General features: G+C 38.4%; 1 long non-coding RNA gene across 1 annotated transcript in view; it reads right to left on the bottom strand.

Moving 5' to 3' along the window:
• The window catches only part of LOC309492276, a 61,100-nt gene extending 45,064 nt beyond the window's left edge, over nucleotides 1-16,036 (bottom strand). Inside the window, exons 1-2 of the long non-coding RNA XR_014203493.1 lie at nucleotides 15,908-16,036; nucleotides 2,577-2,641 (exon numbers count right to left, since the gene is read on the bottom strand). This is a non-coding gene — a long non-coding RNA (uncharacterized lncRNA). The remainder of the gene's footprint in view (nucleotides 1-2,576; nucleotides 2,642-15,907) is intronic.
• Between the last annotated feature and the right edge of the window lie 3,674 nt (nucleotides 16,037-19,710).

Raw genomic sequence — 19,710 nt, 5'->3', positions numbered from 1 at the left:
AATTTCATGTTCTCATTAATTGTTTCATTCATAATTGAATCATTAATATTCATAATTAAAACAATTTCATACCGTAATTTCTACATTTGTAATTCCTGTGTTAATGCATTTATGCCAACTGTCAGATACAACTTTGCAGTTTAAAGGTGACAAAAGCTTGTTGCTTTTATCGAGAATTAATGACAATGACAAAAAACACACACACACACACACACACACACACACACACACACACACACACACACACACACACACACACACACACACACACACACACACACACACACACACACACACACACACACACACACACACACACACACACACGCATCACTCTCACTGCGTATGAGACAGAGACCCAGAACATTTTCATAATAAAAACTCAACTGGACAGTCTAATTATTAAGCACAAAAAATGTCAAACATTTCACAAAAGCTACAACTAAATGGAGTAAATTAGAATGTTGTCTGTCCCTAAATAGATAATTAAAACTGTCAGAATTCCTGAAAAGAAAAAGAAAAGTCCTGACAATGTACAGAGTCAGCAAATGCTGCCTTGCCGTAGAGACATACAGACCTGGTTACTGCATACTCAACTACACACTACAAAACCATTTTCAGTTTATATCCACTACCTTTGATAAAAGTATCAATTAATTCATTTTCTAATTTCTTGCTATGAAACCCTATGTTTATCATTCCTAATAAAACTTCTTTAAATCATAATAAAAGGACGACTGTTGTTATTGTCAGTGGACACACTGTTTGCCGTTCCTCTTTATTACTTTTTGCTACCCCCTTCCCCCTCTCAGTAATTCTCAGACACTTTTAAATCTTTCACACACACTTAGTTACACATACGTACACACGCATTCACACTGTCTGTTTCACACACTTGTTAGCAGGATAAGTTATTTGAACACTGTACTAGGACCTGTTGACTGGAAGTGTGTCACTTTAACCCCTACTCACTCAAAACACACACACACACACACACACACACACACACACGCACACTAAAGTGTCATCCCACTCACCGCGGTGGTCCACATGCTGTTGAGAGAGCACTGCAGAACCACTCCTGACACACACACACACACTCACGCTCTCTATCTCTCTCTTGTAGCACAGGGGGTGTTAGTAGAGCTGTAAGAACATGAGAGCGATGGTAGTAGCAAAGACGATGTGTGTTTGTTTATGGATTAAAAGGATATTGTGGCAAACTCAGTGAACTGTACATCATTATAATGAAGGGAGAGAAAATAGTCTATGAGTGTGTTATTCTGGAAAGGTGACAGCGGTGAGGGAAAAACTTCATTACTTCCCAAAGCAGCAGAGTGGTTTAGACTAGGAGCACACGCTGCTGGACAGTACAATAGCACACATATGCGTAAAAAACTAAACAAAAAAAAAACCTACAGCATTTTTTATCCTTTAGGAATGTGCCAGTTATTTTGTGAGTGTTACTAAATGTTCTTACTACATGTGTTCACAAAAAAAAAAAAAACCTTTTACATTTGGTGTAATCTGGATGTCTTGTTCTCTCTTTTAGAGCAAATTTAGTCTCAATTGTGTGTGTGTGTGTGTGTGTGTGTGTGTGTGTGTGCGTGTGTGTGTGCGTGTGTGTGTGTGTGTGTGTGTGTGTGTGTGTGTGTGTGTGTGTGTGTGTGTGTGTGTGTGTGTTTTTCTCAGAAAGTATGTTTACAAGCACTTTAAAGGTTTGAGTTCAGTCGAACTAAAGCAATAATTTGTCATGATTTAACTAATAAATAATGAGAATGCAAAAAGGACCAAATATATTTTTATAACTAAAAATATATCATGTTAACATGTTATATATGTTTGGCATTTATTTGCATTTATTTGATGAAAATACAATACAAATAATATAGTGAAAGTATTATTGCAATTTAAAATATCTGTAATTTATTGCTGTAATCATTAATATGCAGATATCAATAATATGCTGATTTGGTGCTCAAGAAACAGGTCTTGTTATTATTCATGTTGAAAATTTGATGAATAGAAAGTTCAAAAGAACATAATTGATTTAAATAGAAATCTTTTGTAAGATTATAAATGTCTTTACTGTCACTTTTGATCAATTTAATGCGTCCTTGCTGGATAATTAATTATTTTTTTTAAATCGTACATTACAACACTAGTGTATATACAACATATACACACGCATAACTTTTTGCGTTATTGTAAAATACTGTTCTGTCAGGCTTTTAAAAGGTCTACCATTATCACCCGTGTCTATGTGTGTGCGCACAAGTATGTGTACCTTTGTGTCTATCAAAGAAAGGGCTGTGCCACTTTGTGTATCAGTTTGTCAAAGAGTGTGTTTATCTGTCCATAGAAATGTTTGGTTAATGCTGCCTTTATTCAGCCCCACTCTCTTGCTCTCTGTCTCCTTGTCTTATTGAATGCATTACCAATGTTTGTCTTCAAACATCATTCATTCTGGCTCAGGTTTAGAGATGTTCTCCATATTAGTGATAATAGGCAAATAGTTAAGAAGAAAGCAAAGAGGGTGAAACTCAAGATTGCAAGTGCAAAGTGAACTGACTCACTGTGGGCAATAATTGGCCAGATTGAGGAAGAATGCCTTGTGAGCAGAGTGGTTTTCATGGATGCACTGAAAAAAAACAAAATAATACAATTATTCAATGTTATTAAATATTACTATTAAGATAATATTATAAAATATTAAATAAAACAGCATGTGTACAGCTGTTTACAGAATTAAAGTAAATTGTTTTGTCATTCAGTCTGTATTTGTGGAGATGCAGGTGCTCTTCTGCTCAGCCCTGTGCAGACGGAGGTGGGGTAAAGCCGGTAGGGGTCACCAGGTAGAACAAGGCTAAAATCTAGTCAGGAGCCCTGTGGTTGTCATTTAACCCCAATCCAGCACCTCACACACAAACACCGTGTCCCCCGGTCTGAGGCCAGGAGAGACGGGCTATTGATCGTTAGCAATGAGAGAGCCAGCTGCCATTACACCATTACAGCTCTGACAGAAGAACTGCACTGCATTGATCTGCAGGCCAAGGCCCTCCTGCTGGTATTTATAGAGGTAGAGAGAGAAACATCCTTACCCCATCCTTCTTTATATTTCTCTCACTCGCTCATCCTCCCTCTTTTCTTTCTCTCTCTCTCTCTCTCTCTCTCTCTGATGAGGTGTAATTGATTGTAAATGAGAATGTGTTTCCTACCTGACCCCAGTGCACTGTGGGTAAGATTGATTACATCTAGCACAATTATGATTGATATGATTCAGTTGCTGAACACAACATGTGTTTACGTTTATAACCAGGCTACAATGGGTTTTTCATAATTTAACTACTACAGTCTAAGTATATACACAATGCACAATCAAATATTTCAAGTATTAAATATACATTGCGCGTCACCTCTGTCTTTTGGAGCAAGTGCACAATACCAGTTGTAGTTTGATTATTAACGTAAACATGATGAACAAAGCTGTGTAACAATCACATTATCTGGGTGGTTGTGCTGGTACGATTTCAGTCGGACTAAAGCATTTACCAGGGGCGTGGCTAGACCCTTTTAACTGGGCCATAAGCCCCATTAAAGTTTTGTTGTGCACCAGTAAAATTTTCCTGATAAAACATTGTCTGATGAGGTAGATTACAGATATGTCTAAAAACAGGCTTTCCTATTCATTATCATTTACATAATTTGAATAATTTAAACCCTGAAGACTGAAAACCTTAACACCAGCTGAAGCGAAAATATCCAGTCAGACGGACGATTATTCATAATACAATGTTGTACAGTAGCTGAGGAGTGGTAACACTTATCGCTATTATAATGAATAGTAACGCTATGATAATAATTTGTATTATTTAGTTGAATGAGGACATCCCATTTAACATATCTAATATACTTGGCTCAGATTTGATAGATAACGTTAGCTTGTTAATGGTAGCCATTAACTGTTTGGTGGGGCAGAAACCTCTTATATCCATATTTCGCCTTTTTCCCCCCCTATATCATACTATTGGTCACCCTTTACGTCTATCTGCGACTCCATTGGCTCCTCAAACTGTCAGTCAAACCTCATAACTCCATCCCGCATGCCACACACATTTTGGAGTGTTTCTGCTTGTTGGCAATGCAAAGGTAGATAAAGAACTGGTTGTTTCAATAAGTACAGCGTTTAAGTCTAAAAGTCTTATGTTTTATGTATTTGAGGAGCGGAGAAGTGTCTTATACAGCATTTGCCGTCAAGTCGCAGCCAGTACTGTATTTTTTATAATTTTTTTGCCTTTTATTGTGACAGGACAGTAGAGAGTTGACAGGAAGCGAGGTGGGAGAGAGATGGTGGAAGGGATCGGGAAAGGTCCACGAGCCGGGACTTGAACTCTGGCCGCCTGAGCGCAATGGCGCTACATGTCGGCGCGCTGACCACGAGGCCATCGGCACCGACGCGGCCAATACTGTCTTAAATAGTGTGCACTGCGTAGCAGCACTTCATCTTTTTATAACATGAGTTTGTGGCCAAATGACAGAAAAAAACTAAGCACCCACATAGCTACAACTAGAATAAACTTCATAACCTGTATGTTGATGAAAACTTAAAGGCTAGCAATAGCGAGCATTCAGTCTTAAAGGGACAGCAGCTTAATAAACCTGCTGCTGTGTTTTTAATGTTAATCAAACAACAAAGGACAAAGAAATCACTCACTGCTCTTGACTGAATGACTTATGAAACTTTAATAAAGATTCATCTATATTTAATTTATACAGTAAAGACTATGCAGTGTTATTTTACATTTGATTACTTTATCAAATTCTGTACCTGAAAACTACTGTTAAAACCACCCCAAAATCCTGAAAAGCACTGTTTATTTCATTTGTATCTTTGTTATTTTGTATTTATTTGTGCTATTTGTAATTTGATTATTTGTTCTTATTTGATCACTTACTGTTTACCTGTCTTTAGTAATGTTTTAATTTACATTAATTAGGCTAGTAGTTTTTGATGTAGACCAAATTGTAATAGAGAATTATGGTATTTCACTGGTATCTAAACATTTGAACCACTGACCCAACCAGGCCAGTAGAAAAAATCCTTAACACTGGGCCCTGCAAAAGCAGCTCTAAATAAAGATAAAATAGTATAGAGCAAAAGAAAGAACAGTGAAAGTAACAAAGGCTTGCACAATACATTTTAACAATCATAATTAAGCGTGAAAATAACTAAAGGGAATAAATATTTGCTAAAAAAAATATTGAATCAATGAATGCGTTTCATATTCTTTTGGTTTCTCTGCCTAGTAAATTAAAAAAATTACAAATGCAGTGAAAATACATGTATTGGTATTGGCGAGTACCAAAAATCAAAGTATTGTACTGGGAAAAGGGGTATCGGTGTAGTTTTAGAACTACAATATGAATGCATCGTTATAGTTATCATCCTTGGTGTGAACGGCCTTAATGCTGTGTTCCATTTACCTCGGAAGAAGGACGTAGGAGCTGGGAATGACGTCACACCCAAGGTCACCGCATTCCAGTGCAGAGGTCGAAAAACTAAGATGGATGCATCCAGACAAACCTTTGTTGTGCTTGCTTTTTTCAGAATACATAAAAAATTAGTATTTTGCACAGATAATGCCGAATATGTCCACAAATAGAGGTTAGATAGTACTGTGTGCACCACTGTGTGAGTTACAGACAAACAGAAGTACTCATAAACAATATTTTACTACTGTTTCACTATGGTTGATGTGCTGAGCAGCCAAATTTGATTCTGAAATCAGGGTTGTTTCACTTCACCAGAGTTCCCCAGTCGCAAATCCTACTTGAGGGGCGATTCCAGTTAAAAGTTCCTACTGGGGCCTAAATGAATGTTGATCACCATAAAAGATTGATTCTTGTGATTAGAATAAACCTGGAATAAACTAGAATAAACCTAGCCTAGAAATCTAGACGCACCCTAGCGGCCGCAAAAATCATTTTGCAGCCAGGGTAGTCTAGCAACTCTCCGTTGACTTTCGTGCTGGAAAAACCTAAATTGGGTCAGGCCAATCGTGTATAGAGTAGGCGGGGCGGGCTTAACATAATGACGACAGAGTTGCGACGGTTCCCTGCTACTTGAAAACAAAGAAGAGCTGCTGCTGGAGAACAGTCTTTCGAATCGGCTTTGGCCGCGACTCTGGAGGACTTGGAGTTAAGTTTTTCTTTGAGAAAAGAGCAAAGAACGGCACTTAAGTCATTCTTAAAAAAGGAAGATGTGTTCGTAGTTTTGCCGACCAGATTCAAAAGTTGAATCTATCGACTAACGTTAGCTCCTCCGCTGTTGGGAAAACGCTCTGGTTGGTTGAAGCACTGTCCTATTGCGTGCCAGAGGGAATTTGAAAGACAGCCATTTATCCCGCCCCTCGGATTGAGCCGTGTCTACGGTGAGATGCCAGACCTAACATCTTGATGTAGGTCTGGCTTGCCAGGCTAGAATAAACCTTCATGATTCCTATTCTTTCCATCAACAAAGCACTTGACCGTGACAAGCTCATTCTTCACAAGTGGGAAGAAGGACATTTCTGATAGCATGAAGGCAGCATTAAGAATCGATATCGGTTATTAAAATAAGATACAATATTTTCAACCCAGCCCTACTTTATATGTTATTTTAAAAAGCTGAATTATAGTTTTAGTCCAAACTAAAATCAAAGTTTTAAAGAGCATCTAAATGCCTGTGTGTATTTGTGATCTATTTCCCACAGATCCATGAAAAGTTTACACATTCAAAGTTTGTACATCCACAAAAGAAACCAATTATGAAAAAATGGATGTTTAAAATCTCACTTAATAAAATCCCACCTCTCTTTCTTTCTTTCTTTCTTTTCCTTTTCACCCTGTGATATAGCACATAATCACCTCTTCTTTGCCAGTGTTGTGACAGCACACTGTGCCACGGTGAATATTTCAGTATGTGTAAAAGTTGAAGCAATCAGCACCGGTCTTATACTGCTTGCTTAGCGGGAGGTGTTAAAAAGTATTGGCAGCTGACATAGCCTGACTTAATATCCAGCTAAGTGATTTAATAGCTTCTGTTGGATGCTTAACTGCTGTTTTTTCTTGTATTGATTTATGAGCTCATCAAATGTACAGTGACTTTTCACCCACCATGATAGCTATTGAACCCACCATTTGATATTTCATATCAGCTCAATACAGTAATTACGCACAATTTGGCAACCTTTCCATCTGAGAATATAAGGTGTAGAGACATCACAGCAAGAATGTGAGTCAGTGAGTGATGTTTGTTCTATTTTGGATGCTTGAGAACATGCAATGTATGTGTCTGGTTGCTTCTATATATATTTTAACGGAAAGTTATTTTGCTGTATGTAAATCCATCATAGTTACTCATGCGTGCTTCTCACTGGCTGTTTTTAGCCAAAATATAGTGCATGTTGAGCATTAGGTGAATAACATCAGTGTGTCCAAGAATCCCAAGAACTACCATATCTTTCCCTGTCAATAACCAACATACTGCTCCCCATCAATCCATCTTCTCCATCTTTTTATCTGTTGGAGTTTTGTCCTCCATAATTCAGTTATCGTGGGAAACCATAATGAAATTTCTGCATTGTTTGTTATTCTCTCACAGTCAGTAATTCATCCCATCATACAACTAAATTGAAGTGTCCTTCTGTTGGTTAAATGCAGAGAAAGAGTCCCTTTATATGACCCGGTTATATTTCAGACCTCTCTGGGCAGTCTGTCTCTCTGAGGGGAATTAAGTTAAGCATGTGGTTGAAATGGTTGGTTATGAGTGGAAGCATTACAGCAACAGGCTTTTAAAATCCATTTTGCTGTCTCTGATTAGATTTGGTGTTATCATCACTGCGGTGCTGAAATGACTGTAGCTTGTTCATATTTCTGAAGAAAAGCATAAATCCAGATAATTGTGGCCTGTCTGCTCCAGTTAAGGCTGATGAAGAAATATTGCCCGCAAAAACCACAAGTCACTTACGTCTCCTTTTAAGGCTGCGCCTGGGGTCTCTCTGTTTCTTACCTCATCCATCCATCCATCCATCCATCCATCCATCCATCGTACTATATCTACACTGCTGTTTGAGGTCAGTAAGGTTATTTGTTCATTTATTTATTTTACTTGTTTTATTTAACACATTAAATTGATCAAAAGGGACCATAGAGACCTGTTTAATATTACGATCGATTTTTATTTCAAATAAATGCTGTTCTTTTGCATTTGCATCTATTCATCAAAAGATCCTGAAAAAAATATGTATCACAGTTTCCACAAAAATCATAAGCAACAAGATAACAATAACAAGAAGAAATGATTTTTGAGCACCAAATCAGCATATTTGAAAGATTACATTTTTTGAAGGATCATGTGACACTGTAGACTGGAGTAATGATGCTGAAAATTCAGCTTTGCAATCAGAGGATTAGAATATCTTAAAATGCAAAAACAGTTATTTTTAAATTGTAATAATATTTCACAACTGCTGTTTTAACTGTATTTTTTGTCAAATAAAAGCAGCCTTGGTAAGCATAAGACGGTGTTGTACAGCATATCTAAAAACAGCATGACATTTTGGTAGTATTTTTAGGACTGCCAAATTTAATAAATATTCAGAGCCAAATTTCTGCAAGTAACTAACAAGCAAGTCTCTCACAACATTTACAAAGTTAAATCTTTTTCCTCAGGGTTACATTACCCTCATGGCAAAGTGTAAAGCAACCAGCTGTGTAAAACTATACTAATCTGGCAACGCTACTGCAGTGAACCAACACTACAAAACTGGCAATCACTAAGTATGGGATGCCATTCACTGAGTGTGAGCAAAAGCTAAAACTCCACTTTTTGCCAGAGTTCCTAGCACCTGCAGAGCGGTGGAGTGTGTTGTAATTGCAGTTGTATAATGGCCTGTTTAACACTATGAATAGGAACAGTGCACCTGATGAAAACAATGAGCAAACCCAAGAGATTGAGTGTCTGCCAACACTAAACCCAACCATTCAAACTGCACACAGATAAAGTTACAGTTCACTACTCTGGACTGCATTAAACTAATGGCGTTCATTGATATGGCTCAAAATGGAGTTGTTTTTCAAAATATTCTTTAGAATAACGAATGGCTTGAGTGCTTAACATATGGCTCAGCAGATTACTAATTGAATATTCCGTCTCTTATTTTGTGTATCACCTTTCGTCAAGGCAGCATACAACCTCTCACATATTGCATATGGTATTTCGTCCATAAATTACATGTGGCGTCACATGATATTATCAGCTGTAATCATGAATAGGGAGGCAGTTGGCCATTAGTGTCGGAGGATGAAGATGAGTAGATTAACTCATTGCTTATCACATTTTGCTAGAGAGCATGTGAAATCTATACAATACACACCATATTTAGATTGAAAACTATCTCTGTAATATATATGGACATTTTGGGTAAAAGTTAAAAGCACTTCTAATTTTAAAACAGAATAGTGAATTTAAGTTTTTTTAATTAGAAATTAATATTTGTATTCAGCTAAGATGCATTAGATTGATCAAAAGTGACAATAAAGACATTTATGTTTTATTTCAAATAAATGCTGTTTTTTAACTTGCTGATCTTTTGAACTTTGAACTGCAGCACAACATTTATAGTAAGAAATGTTTCTTGAACAACAAATTAGGATCATGTGACACTGAAAACTGGAGATACGACTGCTGAAAATTCAGTTTGAAAGTACAATTTGAAAATTGTAATTGTTATAATATTTCACAATATTATCGTTTTATTGTATTTTTGATCAAATAAATACTGCCTTGATAAGCAGACTTATTTCAAAAACATATATACACACACATACAGTAGGCCTATATGTATACGTGCGTGCACATTCATTTTTTGTTATTTCATCGTAAGAGAAGCAGTCCAGTGATAATGTTTGGGTTGGTTTTTAAAGGTACAGCAGAAGCTGAGAAATTTCTATTCACTCCTCTTTTTTTCGGAGATTCTGTTTGAACGGTTTGTTCAGATTAACATATGTTAAAAGAGGGAGCAATAAATGATTTTAGTTTGCTTTTAATGCAAGGACTGTAGCCTTAACCATAACTCTGACACAAGCCCACTGTCTAGGGCTGTTTTATGATTACATCACAATGGTAAAGTTATGTTATGGCTGTATTGTTTTGGATCAGTGGTATATTGCTTTTGATATCTGTGCTTTTATAATAAGTACAGGCTCCATTTGGGTCATTATGTTCTCTCTAATGCCTGTTCCTTTTGTCAAAATGTTCTACAATATATCTAGCAAGGCATGCTTTGTGTGAATAATTGAAGATATCAGAATTTTAGAAGTTAATAAGCTCAGCGTTCGGCCATGTTAGAGGCGTACTTTGACAAATGCATTATATTTCCTCTTCCCTGATGCACTTACTATCTGTTACAGCTAATATAAATATGCAAATCTGCCTGTTGAACTTTACTGGGGCTGCTGTGATTCGTCTCTTTAAGATATTCATTTGCATGGCTGAAGCACCCATGCATCATGCCAGTGTCATTCTGAAAGCAAATATTAATCAATTTTGCGTGATGTACCCCATCCCCCAGAAATCCCTGTTTCTTTGTTTGACAGTAACATTCGCTTTTTAACGTTTACTTGCTTTACAATTTAAGAATGGTCTTTGTGCATGACCCAGCTATTGTTGTATCTGGCCCTTGTACAATAGGGAACAGAGATGGTGGCATAATGAAATTGATTCATCTGTGTGAATTACAAATGAATTTAATTAGATTGAGTTATGTCCAATATCATCACAAAGGCTCTCTTTGAACTTAAAACCAATATTTCCATGAGCGGGTGATGTTCTCCGGTTCTGATTGACAGTGGTGTGGTGTGGTGTGCATTTCTACAACACTAAAAAGGAGAATTCAGTGACTCCAGGATAAAACCAGAACCTGAAATCCATGAATGCAATTAGAATAATAAGACATTATAGGGGTATTGCCAATCAAATAATTATCTTTGCACTGCAGAGGTGGCACTGGCACAGTAGCTGCATCTGAAGTGGCATTTAGCTGTATTTTCACAGACTGTTCAATGCTGCTCAGAGATGCACATACACCGCAGTTACAATTGCATAAATAATGTTAAGAGATTAATGTTTTAAACATAAAATTTATTGAAGATAGTCGCTTGTGTGTGGCGGCAAATCACTGTCGTTCATTCAACCAATTCGCTCAAAACTTCATGAATGAGTCTTTGAATCATTGACTCAACCGATTCATAAAAAAAATGCTGAATCATTCAGGAACGAAACACCACAGTAAAATAACAGAAAAGGTACTGGCAGCTTATTACCCCGACATTATCCAGTAATTTTACAGACATTTCCATTAACCCTAAGACACATCGCAATGAAGTTCAAAATTCAGAATACAGGTAAAACATATGGAAAATGCTGTCAAATTAATACAGTACATTGTGCCCTATTTTTACGGAGTGTGTGTCACTTAATATTAACTGAAACATTGCTGATTTTAATTAATTAATTATACCATTGAATAACGCATAAAACAGAGATGATCTCAAGGCTGTGCCGGTAGGCAGAGATGGTATTTCAAAACTGGATATCCGACCTAAAACCGGACAGATGGCCAGCCTAGGTAGGCATTGCAGTATCTGCATGAACTCATCTGGATTAATGCATACAAACCCTACATTTACACTTACCAACTACAGTAAATGTTTTATTCTAAACTCTGTCATGCTCAGTAACATTTAAGGAAACACAGATATGGGTCTGACTCACTCCCTGAATTAAGTTTCCATCATGATTCATTCATAGCAGAACATCAGAACTCCAACAGCCTGCTACAGTCAAACAGACAATGGGATAGGAGCACAAAGTCAGCATGCTTTCTTTCTTTCTATCTTTCTACTCTGTGTACTCTCTCACCGTCTCCAACAGGGTTAAGAGCATTGAACTGCACACATTCATAACACAAATAAACTAGATGTTAGATAAATAGCCAGTTATTTGCAGCATAGCTGGAAATCAAAACCCCAAGACTCGGAATACAATACAAACCTATCCAGAGGGCCTGCTCTTTGTGTCTCTGTCTCTCTCTCTGTCTGTCTCTCTCTCTCTCTCTGTCTCTCTCTCTCTCTCTCTCTCTGTCTGTCTCTCTCTCTCTCTCTGACACAGCCCCGGTGGGATCCCCAGTCAGACAAACAATGATAAAGTAGTGCTCTTATGCCTTTGACACTCTGAGGAGATGCAGACCTCAAAACGTCTAACTAATAAACCCTGACTGCCACAAACCTGTGTACACAGATATCAAATGTAATGTTAGTGATGCCTCTGTGTTTCTTGAAGAATATTGTTTATTAAGGTATTGCACATGTTCCCCAATCCCATTGGAAAAGGTCAATGTAAGGTGAGATAAAGTAAATCAGGCCACCTTTTGTCACTGAGGTGATTCTTTTCTTTTCTTTCAGAATTCAACCTAATAGCCGCTGAAAAAGACAACATGTGGTCCAGATGAGCAATCTTCCCTAAAGCCTGGCTCAGACTACAGGAGTTTTTATATCTTAAACGATTGTGAAATCTGGTTGCATCACGCACATAAGGAGAATCTTTACAGATTTTCTTCTTTCAAATGTCAAACCTGCACACACTACAAGATTTAAAACACAATCTTATTGTGCATCACACAAGATATACCTGTACAGTTGCTTGTTGTTTTGCGGTCGGCCGCCACTTTATCAGTCACTTCCGTCTTCCGTTTGTAGACTTGTTTTTCATTGGCTATTGTGGAAGTACTGACATAATCATAGTCGCAATCATTACAATTAAAAATCCTAAATATCAAACATGTTTGATATTGTCGGGCGGATCGGGAGGTGTAAGATTTGAACGCCTAACATTACCAGATAACTAGGCCGAACATCGGAGCCAACCGATGCCCTGGACGTGATTTTTTTCCTCCATAAGTCGGGAGGGGTAAATCGAGCATAAATCGACCTGAAACTCCTGTAGTCTGAGCCCGGCTTAAGTGAACAAAACAAAACGACTGGGATTCATCTGGGTCCCGCTGAAGTAAAAGGGCACATGAGGAGAGCAAAAAGTTTGATTGTGCGCAAGACCCGCGAAGTAACGGAGGGAGGACGGATGAGTGGATGGGTGGGGGTGCGGTTGCCGAAAGGTCAAGCATGTAATATAAGAGCAGGATCTTGGCCGTCTCCGTCAGACAAAAGCCTCCCGCGGCAGACACTCCTCTGTTCTCTCTCTTCTCTTAATTACAGTCATATCACCCTGCCACCGCCGCCTGTCCTTAACATATTCCTCTTTATTTGGAGTCCTTTTTTCTCAGCTAATGGAATGTCAGCTCTCTGCTATTCCCTCTCCTCATCTCACACCGATCAAAGTGACCTCTGCCTCTCCGCCAGCGCGCAAATCAATACGCACACTGACAGAAAACCACACAACATATAATAAATGACAATCTGCGCACACACGCACACGGGCCGTCCCGTGGCATATCTGACAAAAGCCTTTCATAGCAGTCATTCTGGCACGATGGCAGTGAGTTATGTTTAAGAGAGGATTGGCGGAGCGCTCAGGTCTGCGCAGGTGTGGATATTACAGGGCAGGGTCGGTTAAAGCATCTCTCCTCTGTGTGTGAGAACACCTGTCCCGGCCCAGGGCTGACAGCACCAATGCCATTACAGTTGTAGCTGTTTATTGTGGTTGTCTTGCTGGGAGAGGTTCTATCCAAAGCAATTTTCCTCTTAAGGGGGCAAATTGCTGGCGGAAAATTGTATGTGCTGTCGCTCAGCCATGATTGGCAGGGAGGCCGAGTTTGGCAACAGCGAATAAAGGAGAATGAAAGGATTTCATACTCTGAGCTGAGAGCAAGTGAGCAATGGAGGGATGGATGGAAGAAGGAACGAGAAAAAGCACAGTGCATATTAAAATGTGTTGTGAAAAACTGGTGTGAAATTTCACACAATTCTGAAAACGACTGCTGTTCTTCCAGGTGGAGAGAGAGAAGCCAGGTGTTTGTGAAGACCTCATAGAACTAGTAAATCTCTCCCTCTATCTTTTTTTTCCATCGGTGTGCGCTAGCTTTGTAAAGGATCAGGAGGATTTGTAACAGCTGGCATTCTTCCAGTCACTTGAAACAAAGAGAGAGAGAGAGAGAGAGAGGAGGAAAACGGTGAAGTGATGGAGAGAACGGCAGACGCTTGCATTCAGCCAACTTTGATAGCAGTTATTATCTGCAGGCACTCTTATTGAAATAAAGGGGTGAAGTGCTGTGAACTAGTTGAGTTGTCTAAACTCTTTCATTCTTTGTTGCATTAACAGTGTGGGCAGTCTCTCTCTTTGGGGTTCTGTCTGATTTGCTTTTGTTCTGTTCATAAACAAATATGAAACATTTCTCTTTTCTTTCTTTCTTTCTTTCTTTGCTGTCCAAACTTCCTTATTTTCTGTCCATGCTTCTTTCTTTTCCTTCCTCCCATCCCTCCCTCAGTTCTTACGATCTTCCTCCCTCCCATCCTCTTCCTTCCATCCTCTTCCTTCCTTTCTCTTTCTTTCTTTCTTTCTTTCTTTCTTTCAAACTTCCTTATTTTCGGTCCATGCTTCTCTCTTTTTCTTTATCCTATCCCTCCTTCCCTCAGATCATTCTTTCTTTCCTCTCCATCTTTCTGTCTTTTTTTCGTTATTTCTCCCTCCCTCCCTCTCCCATAATTTTTTCTTTCTTTCTGTCTCTTTCTGTCTCTACATTGCATCCTTCCTTTCTTCCTTTGCTGTCCAAACTTCTTTATTTTCTGTCCATGCTTATTTATTTTCATTCCTCCTATCCATCCCTCCAACCTTCAGATCTTTCTTACTTTCCTGTCCATCCTTCTTTCTTTCTTTCCTGTCCATCCATCCATCTTTCCTTCTTTCTTTCTTTCTTTCTTTCCTGTCCATCCTTTTCTTTCTTTCTTTCTCCCTCCCTTCCTCTACCTTCCATCGTTTTTTCTTTATTTCTTTCATTCTTTCTTTCTTTTTCTCTTTTTTCTTTCTCCCTCCCTCTACCTTGCATCCTTCCTTCCTTCTTTCCTTCCCTCTCATCTTGCTCTATCTCTCCTCCCTCTGCAGATGGCTCAGCCTCATCCATTAACTGTTATTGTTTTTCCTGAACATGACATTGATTCAATTTAACACCAATCAATTTCAAACGCTTCTGACATTCAGATCTGACCTTAAGGCAAACGACTCATGAACTATGATCAGAATTAAACTTTTGCTAACGAGGTGATCTCTCAGCCTTGCCCAACAGCAATGTTCGCTAAAAATTAGATCAATTATTATAAGGCAAACAGACCCTAAGTTGATTACCCTGCCCTCACTAATTTGTGTAATTAATAACCAGGCCTGGACTAGAATAAGAAGTTTATTAATCCATATCTACAAGCCAGTAATGAAATTGCATGGGCAGGTCATCCATTTAGATGGTAATGTCATAATCAATGCTGCCACACCATACATGTTAATGAGCATTGTTATGAATTGTTACAGTTAGAGCTGTGTGTATGGAGACGTTGGCCTTTTATGTTGTTATGTATGGCAATCAGACGCGTGAAAATGGCAAATCTAATTAGGAATTCCGACTGGAGCGGCTAGGAACACAGAGAGCAGTAGACGGTATCGGAGCTGACAGCTGCCAGCCGGAACGCCGAGTGTCGGAACAAAACCAGCATTCTGCACCACAACGGGAATGACAGGAAAAAAGGATGTATCACAAACGAATAATTGCACTCTGCGTGGCCTCTTGCCATATAGCACAATAGAACTGCCAGCACAGGAAGAAGATGCTATTGTGTGTGTACAAGCACTCTTTATGAGTTTTACCTTAGAGTCGAGGGATAGACTCGTGTCATCTGCATGGCGATGAGGCTCCTGTTCTCACATTCAGTCTTCCTCTGCAGGCCCTGTGTGGTGGTCCTCTTCTGCATGCTAGATACTGCACTGCATTCATCTGCTAAATTCACACATATAGAGAACTCATACTAGTTATACGATTCATATATAGAGGGTTTACACTAATCCATAGTATAAGGTTTCCTTATATTATGAATTAGTGTGTTAAAGTTTTATTGTGATGCAAGGGCCTTAAATATTTGCCATGAGAAAAGTCTGCCACATTAGGGCCATTGGATCCCTTTGAAATAAAATATTCTATACGTACACTACCGTTTATAAGTTTGGGGTCAATACAAGGTTGTTTTTTTTTATTATTATTATTTTTAGAAGAGAGCAATATACAACAGAAAAAGGACAAGCCAACAAAGGTAATACAGAAAACAATACAATGACAAAAAGACAATAGAAAAAAAACTATAGAAAAAAATAAATAATAATAATTAAAAAAATAGTTAAAAAAATACATCCTTAATATGTCAGCCATTTTCACATTTACACTAAAAATTAACTCTATAACAACCAGAAACAGAAAAAATCAAAAAGCATAAAAAATAAGTCTTTATAGTTCTTTATCCCATTTTTTAGTAATGCTAATTTTTAAATGCTAATACAAGGTTTTGTGTGGTTTAAAACAAAGTCTCTTCTGCTCTGATTTCGATTAAACCCTTCCTTCCAAAATACGAAATGTGCTGTGATTGGTTAGCTGGCCCAGTGTATTGTGATTGGCAGTGCTTAGCGAGTGTACTGGAAACATCCCGCCCCTCCATTACTGCGAGTTCTTCTCTAGTGTAAATATTAAGGTAATTTCAAACCAATTTAAGCCTGATTCAGATCCTGACAATATTAATGAACAGAAGGGTCGTGCAGAACAGATTTCATGCACAGACTTTGCAAGCATGGATTTACCAGGACATTTCAGAGTGGTATGTTTTTTGTAATTGTATTATACATTATAGATACAATGTTATCAACCATTTAATCATGGTATTTGTCGGAAAACTAAGGTAATACAAACAGTCGATTGATCACAAAACAATGGTTAATTTTCCTAAAGGGATAGTTCACTTTGAAATTCATTTTTGGTATGTTTTAGCTTACCTCAAGGGCATCCAAGATGTAGGTGTCTTTTTTTCCGCAGTAGTTTCAATTTTTATATTTTTAGGTCAAACCGTTCTTGTCTGTCAGTCATATTATGCAGGTCTATGGTCACGGTCTCAAAACACAAGCACAGAGTCCAAATTAAAACAATTCCCCGTCGTCCAAATTAAACAATTCCCCATCGTAAGTACACATTGATGGCCTGAGACACGAAACGAGCGGTTTGTGTGAGAAAACGAACAGTATTTATATAGTTTTTAGGTCTTATACGCAGCCACGTCCAAGTGATCTGAGGGCGCTCGCGCATCCTGGTGTGTGACGTGTACGCAGACTGGTGCATAGATATATATACACTAGATGTCGCTTTGTCTACGGCAGTTCATTGGAACGAATGTCTTTAAGGCGACATCTAGTATGCACCAGTCTGCGTACACGTCAGATCAGATCACTCGGACATGTCTGCGTATAAGAGGTAAAAACGATATAATACTGTTCGTTTTCTCACACAAACCGCTCGTTTCGTGTCTCAGGCCATCAATGTGTACTTACGATGGGGAATTGTTTAATTTGGACGACGGGGAATTGTTTTAATTTGGACTCTGTGCTTGTGTTTTGAGACCGTGACCATAGACCTGCATTATATGACTGACAGACAAGAACGGTTTGACCTAAAAATATCAAAATTGAAACTACCGCGGAAAAAAAGACACCTACATCTTGGATGCCCTTGAGGTAAGCTAAAACATACCAAAAATGAATTTCAAAGTGAACTATCCCTTTTCCTAAGGAGCGGTGAACCGTCTTACAAAAGCGAGAGCTTACAAAAGCAACAGAAAACAAGCTGTTCTCCATAAAATGTGCAGCACACTGATAAAAGTTGGGGTTATAATGTGCAGGCTCCAGACTAACTTTTTTTACTAGGAGCGCTGTAGCCCGACTGAAAATTTTAGGAGCGCAAGCAGAAAATTTAGAGGCACACACACCTTAAATCAGCTTGCAATGCAATTATTCAAATTTCCCCCAAAACAACTGTAATACTGACAAATTCTTTAATAATAGATAGACTTAACGTACAGATATTACAATGTGCAGTTTTATTTTAAGTTCACAGGCTCCAGACTAACATCTGAGGGCAGCAGCACCGGAGCCACTGAGTTCTACAGAAAATATCTGGTAGCACTGGGGCTGACAATAAAGCAATAAGCTTAATTTAGTGTGGAGATGAAATTAACTTTAATTATTAGGCTATCATTCATAATGTCTTAATATTAATTTAAAAGCAAAACGAGTGAAAAAATGTATGTTAGGGAGTGAAAATAGCCAATAAGCATCCTACTGTTTACAATGGTTTTTTTTATATATATTTTTTTTATATATATAAGTGTTTAAATAAGAGTTTTCCTACATCTTAAAATTTTTTGTTTTAGGACAATCTTTGAAGGATGAACAAAAAATGTGTTGGTCATAACATTAAAAATATCCGGTCGGCAAAACAGCAAAAACGCCCTTCTCGCAAAGGAACGATTTGAGCGCCGTCTTCTGTTGCTCTTTTAGATAAAAAGCCAAGTCTAACTCATTCATTGTAGCGGCCAAAGACATTTCAAAGTTACAACTGGTGTTCATCCATAGCCATCTTGCAATGTTTACTAATGACTTCCTGATACTGTTCGTTGCTCAGACTCGCTCTCCCAGTTTAAAACTAGATTAAAGTCGCATCTCTTCAGCCAGGCATTCATATAATCCTACAGTTCAAACTACAATCCGGCCTCTATCTCATAAATGCCAGAGGAGAACTGGCCCCCGACTGAGCCTGGGTTCTCCCAAGGTTTTTTTTTTTTTTTCCATTAGGTCACCTGATGGAGTTTTAGGACACCATTAGGTCACTTGATGGAGTTTTTCGGTTCCTTGCCACTGTTGCCTTTGGCTTGCTCAGTTGGGGATATTTTGGGGATATTTAATTTAATTTTATCAATCAATAAATTCCTCTTGAAACAAACTTTGTTGTATTATTTAAATGTAATACTGTGAAGCTGCTTTAAATTGATACAATCTGTATTGTGAAAAGCGCTATACAAATAAACTTGACTTGACTTCGACATCACAGCGCTGTCGTCATCTGTTTAGTTTGCCTCTGGCCCGCCTATATCAGATAACCCGATGTGATTGGTGCAGCTCAGATCGAGGGGCATATTTAACAGGGGGCAAATGTTTCGGAAAAAACTGAAGCTTCCCCAGGCGCCGCCATTGATTAGCAGACCCTCACCTGCTGTTAGCATGCCATTGACTCCCATTCATTTTGGCGTCACTTTGACAGCGAATAACTTTACATCTGAGGCGTTTAAAGACTCCATTTGTCCATTATTTATTTCTAAAGAAACACGAAAATGTATAAAAGGCTCCATTACCTTGTATCTTACGTTATGGCCCCGTAGAAGCAGTTTTTGTAAAAATAGGCTAACGATTGCATCATAACCACCCGACTCTTTGTCGCACAGTAGAGAAATTACAGTATACAGGAGGAGAAGCTCGCGGCAATCGGGGGGACGTGGAGGCAAAATGACAAAATAATGAATCAGAATACCTAGCAAAAGTTTCTCCTGCTCCTAGCTCATGGACACCTCCTACTCACACTC

This window comes from Leuciscus leuciscus (genome assembly GCF_965113295.1).
Source record: "Leuciscus leuciscus genome assembly, chromosome: 2".
Lineage (NCBI taxonomy): Eukaryota > Metazoa > Chordata > Actinopteri > Cypriniformes > Leuciscidae > Leuciscus > Leuciscus leuciscus.
The sequence above is the reverse complement of the archived record's forward strand: the minus strand, read 5'-3'. Positions and strand labels throughout refer to the sequence as shown.